This window comes from Muscardinus avellanarius, assembly GCF_963383645.1.
Source record: "Muscardinus avellanarius genome assembly, chromosome: 10".
Classification (NCBI taxonomy): Eukaryota; Metazoa; Chordata; class Mammalia; order Rodentia; family Gliridae; genus Muscardinus; species Muscardinus avellanarius.
Window position 1 is genome coordinate 37,708,850 of NC_137796.1, and position 11,828 is coordinate 37,720,677.

Here is an 11,828-nt window from a genome sequence, read left to right on the forward strand (position 1 = left end):
TTTTATTTTTTAGGAAGTTTGTATACTCTTCTGTTGCCTATGCCATTGAAATCATATCCAAGAAATCACTGCCAATTTCAATGTTGTGAGGTTTTATGACCCAGATTTTCTTCTAAAAGTTTATAGTCTTAAGATTTATATTTAGGTCTTTTATCTATTTTGAGTTAATACTTGTTTATGGGATTAGGTAAGGGTCCAATTTTATTCTTTTCCATGTAATTATTATTTTTCAACAATATTTAGTTAAAAGATTATTATTTCCCCCATCAAATGTTCATGGAAACCTTGTCAAAAATAACTTGACAATATAGGGAAGAATTTAGCTCTAGGCTTTTATTTAACTCCAATGGTTTATATATCTGCCTTTATAACAGTACTACACTGTTTCAATTATTGTAGCTTTATATGGTTTGAAATCAGAAAATATATATCTTCTAGCTTTGTTCTTTTTCAAGATTGTTTTGGGTATCTAGAGTCCATATTCCATATTAGGATAGATTTTTTTTCCTGAAAAATAAATATATAAATATATGATAGTTTCACCTAAAAAAATAGAAAAAAATATTCTCTGGTAAGAAAGAAAGCAAAAAGAAATATTGAAATGTTATCTTTAAGTCATCAAAAGCTTGGTATCAGACAAATGAAACTGTTATATGAGATTATCATTTTTAATTTTGGATAAATTGCTATAATACTAGATGTCAACCACTAAGCCAAGCATGGGAAGAGGGATGGGGAGGGAATGGGGTGGGGATTGGGTGGGGGCTGACTGGGCGATGTATGCATGTATGTCTACAGAAGTTTGTATCCCACTATGATGTATGAATACAGTGCACCATTAAAAAAAAAAAAGAAGTGTGGTGTTCAGTCTCCACATGTTTATGTTGTTTTTCTGGGTCTTCTTATAGTTGATTTCTAGTTTCATTCCATTATGGTCTGAAATGACACAGGGAAGTATGTAACATTTTTTAAATTTGCTAGTGCTCATTTTGTGTCCCAGGATGTGATCTATTTTGGAGAAGGTTCCGTGAGCAGCTGAGAAAAATGTAAACTCCGCTGTAGTTGGGTCAAATATTCTATATGTGTCCAACAGGTCCATTTGGTTAATGGTGTTCTTTAGTTCTGAGACATCTTTACTGACCTTTTGTCTGGAAGATCGGTCTAGTATTGTGAGAGGTGTGTTGAAGTCCCCCAGTATTATTGTGTTGGGATTTATATGTGACTTCATGTCACAAAGAGTTTGATTTATGAAAGTAGCTGTCCCTGTGCTTGGGGTATAGATGTTGATTATTGTTATTTCCTCTTGCTGGACTATTACTTTTACCAGTAAAATGTGACCTTCTTTGTCTCTTCTAATAAGTTTGGGTTTGAAGTCTAACTTGTCTGATATCATAGTTGCTACTCCTGCTTGTCTTCGAGTACCATTAGCATGGATTACCTTGCTCCAGCCCTTTACCTTGAATTTGTTCCTATCTTTACTTATAAGGTGTGTTTCTTGTAAGCAGCAGATGGATGGATTCTGGTTTTTAATCCATTTTGCTACTTTATGTCTTTTTATTGGGGAGTTGAGGCCATTTACATTCAGTGTGATTATAGAGAGATAATTTTTAATTACCAACATGTTTAGATCTTATTTCTGTTTGAGATACTGTTTATTCTTCTTTGCTTAGTTGTCTGCTGGATGGGAATTCTTGTTTCTTTGGTTCTGGCGTGTATTACCCATTTCCTATTTGCAGTTAATCTCCTTGAGTATTTTTTCTAGCGCTGGTTTTGAAGACATAAATTCCTTCAGTTTCTGTTTGTCATGGAAGCTTCTTATTTCCCCATCTAATTTGATGGATAGTTTTGCTGGGTAGGAAATTTTTGGCTGGAAGTTGTTTTCTTTCAGAGTTTGGAATATGTTACTCCATGCCCTTCTGGCTTTCATAACTTGGTTTGGGAAGTCTGGAGTGATTCTAATTGGTTTGCCTCTGAATGTCTTGTGGCCTTTTGTTTTTGTTGCCTTTAAGATTCTCTGCTTGGCTTCCACAGTGGTCATTTTGACAATTATGTGGCGTAGGGATCCTCTTCTCTGATCCTGTCTAAAGGGAGTTCTATAAGTTTCCTGGACCTGTGTATCGACCTCTTGCTCTATGTTTGAAAAATTTTCTGCTATTACTTCCTTGAAGAGATTATGGATCCCTTTGGTTTCACTTTTTTTTCACTCCTCTATTCCAATTATTCTTAGGTTAGCTCTCTTGAAATGGGCCCATATTTCTTCAATGTCAGATTCCTACTGTCGGGTTTTCTTTTCTGAATTAGGAAATATGCATTCATTTTTGGAATGATCATCTTCAAGAAGTGAGATTCTATTCTCCATGTGGTCTAATCTGTTGTTTATACTTTGAATTGAGGCCTTTATTTCAATTATTGCATCCTTCATCTCTTTTTGACTCTCTCTGAATTCTTTTCGAAAGTCCTCTATTATTTCTAAAGTTATTTTCCTGATATGATCTTCTAGAGATCTTTGGATTTCTGTGTTATCAGATTCTGATGTTGTGGGGTTGTGGGCATTCACTGCTCCATTATTATTTCTCTTTCCCATGATTTTGGAAGTTTGTGCCTTCTCTGGGTTCTTCCCTGAGTCCCTACGAGTTCACTTAAGATGCTCTGGATCTCGAGTCTGTGGTATCTCAGTCACCACTAATCCTTTAGTGGGTTGTATCACAAAGTCTCAGACCCAGGGAGTCAATTGAGGCTGCTTAGACCGTGGGGGGTGCCAAGTTGGGCATTCTCCTGTGGGGAGTTGTGACTATGGTGTGGTATCTCTGCCACCGCCACTCCCCCACTGGGTTGCACTGCTAAAATCTCTGACCCAGGGAGACTTTCTGCGCAAGTCCCTGTGAGTGCAGTACTGGGATTTCTCCCCTAGGGGCTGCAATTTGACTCACGGTTGTTGAGTGTGCTGATGGAACTGTAGTGAACTTGGTGGATTTGCCGCTGCCGCCACTGGCAATATGGCACCACTGCCACGCCCTTGGCCGTGATGCGGCGTACTTCTTCTCTGGTTTTGAGCTCTGTGAGTCCCTGCGGGGTGTGCTGATCCTGGCCCTTGGGAGCTTTAGATGCTCCTTGCACCGAAAAAACTGCTGACTGCTGCCTGGCTGTTCAGCAGTGGCTCACCTCGCCTCACTGTCCACCCTTCCTCTCTGGCGCCTGGTGGCTGGTTGAGTATATTGGTCTAGAGCCGTCCGGTGAACTCGCCGCTGCCGCCAGCAGTAAGGCGCTGCTGCTGCGTCCTAGGCCGCGAGGCCGCCATACCTCCTCTCTGGATTTGAGCTTCATTCTGAGTTTCCCTCCTCTCTGGAGCCTGGTGCTGCTAGGGAAGATGTAGGCCACGCTGCTCCACACCGCGGCTCTGGCTGCTCCATCTGCTTCGTGCCGTGGTGGCTGCAGAGGCCACAGCACTTCAGGCTGGTTTCTTTCTGGTGTTTTGTTTTTCCAGCCCTATTTTTCTCTGTCCCTTGTATTTACAGTTTTTATTTCTTTGCTGGTGGTTTTTTCTTGCTCTGAAAGGCGCTGGTTTTGTGGTAATAGAGTTCGATTGTTAGCGGGACTTTTGTAAGTGCCGCTTTCCTCCATCGCCATCTTCCCAGAAGTCTCCTCTCCTTTCTTTTCTAATTTTCTCCTTGTTAATTCCTCTCCTGTCCTTCCTTTCCTATCAGTTTTGGAAAATCTGGTTCAAATGTTACTCCTTCTGAATCTTTTCATTCTCAGAGACACTGTCCAGACTTAGACCTTCTGCCCCATCACGCCTTGGGCATCCCAGAGTCGTCTCATCCAAGCAGCCCCCAGGGTGGCAGGAGTCATCACAGTCTCCTCACACCCTTGCTGTACTTTCACCACTGTTGCTGAATAGCTTCCAGCTCCATTCCCAGGGTGTTCTTCCTTTGCTATTTCTTATTTGCCAGTGGCCTGAGAGGGCTGAGATCTGGCACCGAGAAGCTCAGTAGACACTGGTTCATCTGACCATATCCATACAGTACATATTTGTTAAGTACCTACTATGTGCATGGGCCATGTGTTAGTCAGATTTTTGTCACAGTGACAAAATACCTGAGAAAACTGATTTAAAGGAGAATGGTTTCTTCTGGCTCAGGGTTTCAGAGGTGTCAGCACATGGTCACTGGCTAAATGCTTTGGCCTGTGGTGAGGCAGAGCATCTCCTCGGTGGTCAGGGAGCTGACTGAGAACAGGAGCAAGGCATACCCTCCACAGGCATGCCCCCAGGGACCTATGTCCTCTGACAGGCCTCATAATGCTCACTTGACTGCCAACTCTCCACCAGGGAAGCCAGTCCCTTCCCAAAGCCCCATCTCCACACTGCTATGTGGGGACCCAGTCATCAACACAGGAGGCTTTGAGGGACATGCCAGATCCAGTCCACAGAAGAAGCCAAAGGAAAGTCAGACGTAGCTTCCATCCTCACAGAGCCTTGAGAGCAGGGCTTGAAAACTCAAGTGCCTTTCACACAGAGGAGTGGAAAGGGTATGGGGTGTGATGTAGGCTGTGGAGGGTGTAGTGGTAGCCTGGAGCATCCTGCTCTGTGTGAAGGATGCACCCACAATCAGCCCAGTGTTGCCAGTTCTACTGAGGTTTTTTTGTTTGTTGTTTTGGGATACTGGGGATGAAATCCAGAGGCATTCTACCTCTAAGCTACACCCCCAGCCCTATTTTTTATTGTTCACTTTGAAACAGGGTCTCACTGAGTTGCAAAGGGCCTCAATAAGTAGCTGAGGCTATCCTTGAACCACGATCCTCCTGTTTCAGCCTCCCAAATGCTGGGATTACAAGCGTGCATGTTTGAATTTTTGTATCTGGGATATTGTATTTGAATATTTGTATATAAAATATTTGGGAGGGGGGCATGGAAGATGGTAGCGGCCACAGCCACAGCAGCAACAGCTGCCAGCAGCTGAATAGGACATGTATTCCTCTGAGAAACCCCGGACAACAGATTTTGGTTTAATATCTGATTAAGACAACATACAGAGACATTTCCAGCCATGACTTCCTACCTAAATATGAGATAGAAGAGACAGACCAAGATGGCAGCGGTGGTGGCCAGTATTCAGGAGAGGCAGACAGATCTAATCCAATCTACCTTGAACTGTTGGAGAAATCGCCCTGAAAAATAGACTGCTCCTGCCCAACATGTTCAGGAATTCTGGACAACATACTATGTAAAAAAAATGCTTGGGAGGAGAACCAAGATGGTGGTGGTGGTGGTGGAGGCAGTGGCATTAGCAGCAGCCACTAGTATTGGGGAAAGGCAGAACATATTCAATCTAATTCACCTTGAACTTTTGAGGAAATCTCCCCAAAAGTGGTCTGCACCTTCCCCACATGCTCAGTACCTCTGGACAACATAATATGTAAGAAAAAGGTTCAGGAGTGTCAGAGGGAGCCCTGCATAGCTGGGTCGGCTGGCACGCTGCACGTCCTGGGAGACAAAGGCACTCCTGGCTGCTGTGCTCCTTCCTCTGCGCAGTGCTGGGGACCTGGGTGGGCTCAGAGCAACAGAACCCGCTCTCCATGGTGAAGCTGTGGGCCTCTGCTCTTAGTGGGGAGATAAAACCAATGGCTACTAAGTACTCAGCCCTCAACTTCTATACTGTCGGCCTGGGGGAACTGTAGCCCAAGCTGTTATCCCTCAAGACCCAGTGCTGTTCTCAGGAACCATCAGGTGAGTGCCAAGCTAGAGGCTGGGGTGGTGCAGGGGACAGCCTTCTGGGGACAGTTGCAGTGTTACAGTGAAATATGTTGCGGTGTGTGAGGGGAGAAATAATTCCCCCAACACAACCACACAAACAGAAAAAAAAACCACGGGTTCTTGTCCTGAGCTAAAGATAAGTATACATAGCTTGGACACTTGCTGAAGATTTAAAGAAGTTTATTAAAAAGATAGACATACAGAAGATAGTTACAGCCCCATGCCAGAATGGTGTGAGTGGGGGGGTGGTCCGAGCCAATTCATCACCCCAAAGATACAGCACGTGGACAGGACTTTTTATACCCATGACCTCCATCTTGTTTACATAATTCTGATGTAGTGAACGTCCCTGTAAGGTACCTCCCCCAGCAAGGTGTGGCAAGGTATCTCCTTTGACCTCTCCTATCCTAGCTAGCTTATCTAATCATGTAGATCTGTCTTTAGATAGAGAAAGGCCTACTTCCCCTCTCCTATTGACTTGCTAATTACTTTTAGCTAAGTCAATCTAAGTTTCAATAGCTGTTTGCTTCCTGACCAAAGCCAAGACTCTCTCTCTCCAGGTCTGCAATTTTGACAAAATTATTTCTGAAATATATCTATTAATATCAGAGCTTTCTAAATCTTCCTAAGCCATTCCCAATACTGGTACATGCAGGACTGGGATTCCAGCACAGGGCTGCCTCCAATTATGGGTGGCCAGTGTCTCACTCTCTAGGCCTCTGTTCTCTCCTTGGTCTTTGGGCCCTTTGGACCTTCCTGGCCACCCTCGCTGAGGTGTCATTGGAAATTGAATGAGGCCCTGATATACACAAGAGTACACTGTCAGCCATAATGTCTTAAACAAAAGCCAGGCATATGTTTATTTTCTAAAATCCTGATTGGATTGGTTGGAATTCAGTATACTGTTATGTATTTGCACTATGCCTACTACCTAGCATATTATTTTGTGTACAGATGTAACTTTTATGACTTATTCTCTTTTCTGCATGCACTGGGTAAAGCCCTGGGTGGTAGATAACACTTTTTCACAGGGTACATGTCTGGGCAGTGGAGGGATAGAAAGTCTAGGCAGGGTGATCAGTGCAGTGGACAGAACTGGATCTCTCAGCATCTTCACCACCCTTTCTATTTCCTTGAATTCAACCCAGGGCCTAACAGTGCCCCTATACCAGTATTGGGAATGGCCTAAGAAGATTTGGGAAAGCTCTGATTATTAATATATTTTTAAAAAAATTGATATATTTTAAAAATAGTTGTGTCAAAATTGTGTGGCAGACATGGGTAAATAAAGGACTTGATTTCTGCTTAAAACAGGCAGCTATTCCAATGTAAATTGATTTAGCTCAAAATAATTAACAAGTCAATAGAGGAGAGCTAGAACTTCTGCTTTCTAAAGACATCTACATGATGATCTAGGGAGGATGGGGCAGGGTTTGACCTTGCCTTTCAGGAAAGGAGTCACCTTGCCACACCTGATTGGGGGAGGTACCTTACAGAGTTAAGGGGAGATACCTTACAGGGATGGTTACTATGTCAGGATTACATGAACAAGATGGAGGTCATGGGTATAAAAAAAGGCTGAGTCCACGTGTAAGCCCTTTGGTGTACTCATTTGAGTCATCGCTCCATGCCAGTCTAGTATGGAGCTGTTCCTATTCTCTGTATTTCTATCTTTTAATAAACTTCTTTAAAGTTTGTGCTGATGTGTATTTATACTTAGCTCAGAACAAGAACTCATGGTTTTTCTCTGTTTTTCTGTTTGTGTGGTTGTGGTGGGGGAATTACTTCTCCCCTCACACACCAAACACATTTCATCCACAACACTCCCTACTTCGGCAGTGCACTGCAGCAAAGACATGGAGGCTGAGGAGGACCAATGCATTAAGAGCAAGGTAGAAGCCAGGTGCAGTAGTACATGCTTGTAATCCAGTACTTGGGAGGCTGAGACAGGGCCACAGGTTCAAGACCAACCTCAGCAACTTAGAGAGACCTTGTTTCAAAATAAAAAGAAAAAGGGCCTCAAGGTATAGCATGTAGGTAGAAAACCCCAGACCTCAATCTCAAGAACCAAACCAAACAAACAATCTAAATCTTCATGTTACAGATATTATATTTATATCTATTATGTATATATGATAGACATACATATATGTAGACTAATGTGTATATATGTACTGAGGATTGAACCCAATGGCCTTCTACCTCTGGACTACACCCTCAGCCCTTTTCATTTCAAAATAGAGTCCCACTAAGCCGAGTGTGGTGGCACACGCTTGTAATCCCCACGCTTGGGAGGCGGACATAGGATCATGCAGGTTCGAAGCCAGCTGCTCTAGCTTAAGAGACCCTGTTTCCAAATAAAAATATAAAATAGGTCTGGGAGTGTAGCCCAGAAGTAGAAGGGCTTCCAGGAACCCCAGTACCACCTAAAAAAAAAAATAGAGTCTCACTACGTTGCTGAGGCTGTCCTCCTGTCTCAGCCTCCCATGTACTGGGATTACAGGCATGTGCAACTGCACCTGGCTGTTTCACTGGTATTTAAAGGGCATTCTTTGAGACAGAGCTCCATCATCCATTCATTCATCATTCATTCACCCATTCAGCTTCCCTCTTTTGAACTTCTGCCAGTTTCAGACACTGTGCTAGGCACTGGGGACACTTTGACAAATGAACATTTTCTTTGCTTCCCCTGGAGTTCACAGTGTAGCTGGGGGATAGTTTTTTTATAGATATAATATTCCTCCCCTTGCTGCTGAAGAAAGATGAACTGGAATCCAGGAGATCTGTCTTCTCTACCTTTAAATCCCATCTAACTCTGAGTGCCTTTGATTCCAGCCTGGCTCTCATACTGATTTATGTTGTGACCCTGGACAGCCATTTAATAGTAGTAATCCAGCCGGGCATGGTGGCACACACTTGTAATCCCAGCATTTGGGAGGCTGAGGCAGGAGGATTGGGTTTTCTGGACAACCTCAGGTACTTAGTGAGGCCCTTTGCTATACCAGTGTTGGGAATGGCCTAGGAAGATTTGAGAAAGATATGATTATTAATATATTTCAAAAATTGGGTGAAAGGCAAATCTGTGCAAGGACTTGGTTTCTGCCTAAAAGCAGGCAACTATTCCAATGTAAATTAACATAGCTAAAAATAATTAACAAGTCAATAGGAGAGGAGAGCTAGGCCTTTCTATCTAAAAACAGATCTTAGGAGAGGATAACTAGGCCTTTATCGAAAGACAGATCTAAATGATAATCTAGGGAGGATGGAGCAGAGTTTGACCTTGGTCTTCATGAAAGCAGACACCTCGCCACACCTTGCTGGGTGTACCTTATAGGGACACTCATTACATCAGAGTTATGCAAACAAGATGTAGGTCATGGGTATAAAAAGTCCGGTCCACGTGTGATCCCTTGGTTGTATTCATTCGAGTCACCCCTCTATGCCAGTCTGGTATGGAGCTGTACCTATTCTCTGTATTTCTATCTTTCTAATAAACTTCTTTAAATCTTCAGCAACTGTCCAAGCTATGCATATTTACTCTTAGCTTAGGACAAGAACCCACAGTAATTTTTTGTTTTTGGTCGTTTTGGGTTTTGTTGTGGTTTGAGGGAAATTGTGTCCGGGACCCTAACAGGGGTCCCTGGGAACAGTTTTCCCACAATCATACTCTCCAAACCATATCATTGAAACTCAGTGAGACTCTGTTTCAAAATAAAGAATAAAATAGAACTAGGGCTGTAGTTCAGAGGTAGAATGCCTCTAGGTTCCATTCCCAGTACCACAAAAAGATTAGTTATAATCAATAATTCCTCATGGAAGGGGAATACCCATGTCAGGGAATACCTGACTCAAAAGAGAAATTCATGTGAAATTCCTTTGGAGAGTACCAAATGTCATGCAAAAAAGGACTTCTGCCCCCTGCTTCTTTAATACAGTCTAGTTCTAGTTGTGGCCTCCTGAACTGGGGAAAGATGAGGCAGAGGTTAACAGGCTTCACTTGGGCTGGATGGTTGCATAACAGGCAAGTGTATCTCATGCTGCCTGTGCTAGGTGAAAGGGAAGCCTCATGGGTCTGAAGGCAGGATAGATCCCACCAATCAGTAGCTGCCTAGATGACCCATGGGAATACATTTCCCTGCTAAAGACAAAAAAGCCAATCCCACTGCAATGATCTACCTCTCCACACTTATGAGGGCTGCTATAATAAAAAGTAAAGGCAAATAACAAGTTTTGGTGTGGATATAGGAAATCTGAAACCCACATGTCTTGCCAGTGGGAATATAAAATGTTGCTACCACTATAGAAAGCAATTTGGCAGTTCCTCACAAAATTAAATATAGACGGACCATAGAATACAGCAATTCTACTTCTAGTTATATAATTGAAAGCAGAGATTTGAACAGATATGTGTGCACTACTAATAACATTATAACAGGCAAAAGGCAGAAACCACTCAAGTGTCTATCAACATATGAGTGGCTAAGCAAAATGTGGTGTACACACACAATGAAATAGTAGTGGACTTTTGATATATAGTAATGACAAAAGCAAAAAGGAGGCAAACTGGAAAGAATGGAGAAAAATATAGTTTTAAAATTTAGAAATTTCATTATGCCCTGCAAGGTCTGTTCTTTCTTTGATAAAAGCCCTTAATAGGCCACACTTGTAATCACAATGGCCTATCTCCCCACCCGAAATTCCTGTGATTCATGGTAAACTAATCCCAAAAGTCTGACCTTGGGTGGAGCCCAGGCCTCACCCAGCACCTGACCAGAATAACAGATAAGCTAACTGGCAAATTTCTGCTTCTGTAAACCCTTGCTTAATAGATGGCTCACCCCTTTGTGGTTTTCTCCTTAAACTCCTACCCCTGGCCAGTCGGCATGCTCCTCTAGTCAGATTTCTAGACTGAGGGTACCACTGCTGGCCAGCTAATAAAGGCTTCAATTGGCACATTCCCTTGGATTCTCTCATTTTTTGCTAAACCTGCACACAACAATATGCTACAACAAATAGATGTAGCAAACACTATCCTAAGTGAAATAACTCAGAAGGAGAAACACTATACAATTCTGCTTATATGAGGGAGCTGGAATAGGCAAATTCACATAGCTAGTAAGAAAATAGAGGTTTCTAGGGGCCAGGTTGGGGGGGCATAAAAAAGAGGGGATTGTTTAAGATGTACAGAGTTTTCATTAAGGATGATGAAAATGTCCTGGATATAGATAGGGGTGATGGTTAAAAAGCATTGTTAATGTATTTAACACCATTGAATCATACACTTGTGGATTACAAATATTTATTGATAAGTTGGGTCCCACCTGAAAGGTTTGAGCCCCCTGCCCCGCAGGGGGTGGGGCCGGAAGCTAGGAGGTGGAGCCCTGTGATTCCCAGAGGAGACCACCCCTCTGGATCTGAGAGGAGCAAGTTTAGAGAGAAGCCTAATAGAAAGAGACAGAGAGACGCGCTTTCCCCCACTAGCCCCCACGGGCCTGCGGGGGCTGGAGGTTGACTCCGCACGAATAAAGGCATCCATACCACTTATAATGGATTTCCGCGTGTATCTGTGCATGATTGGTACCCGTTGCATCTTTAAATATTAATCATCTTGGTGCTGAAAGCCATATTGGACTTATGGGGCCTAACCTGGACATGCCTAATGGACCCACCCTTCTTGGACTTTCTATCCACTCTGCCTGCAGCTGATTCCCCATACTCAGACTTTACACAAAAGTGCGGGCCACTCTGGCTCCAACCCCTCTCTGCGCACCCGCCCGCCCCGCTGGCGCCAGGGCCGAGGAGGTCCTGGCCCCGCTCAGGCTGGCACATGGCGATCTTCTGCAAAAGCTGAAAGAAGATATGCGGCGGCACCGCCGGGACGGGCTCATGCCGCCCACGGACCGCGCCACACGCGCCACTTCTGCCATCCATGGCGCGCCGCGCCGCTGTGCCCATGCCTTCTCCGCGCCCAGCATTGCTTAGACCCATCTGCCGGTGCCGCCGCGCGCAGCCCGCGCGACCCACCAGGCGGACCGGCCCCCGTGCCGGCTGCCTCCTCCATCTGGGTGGCTGCCAC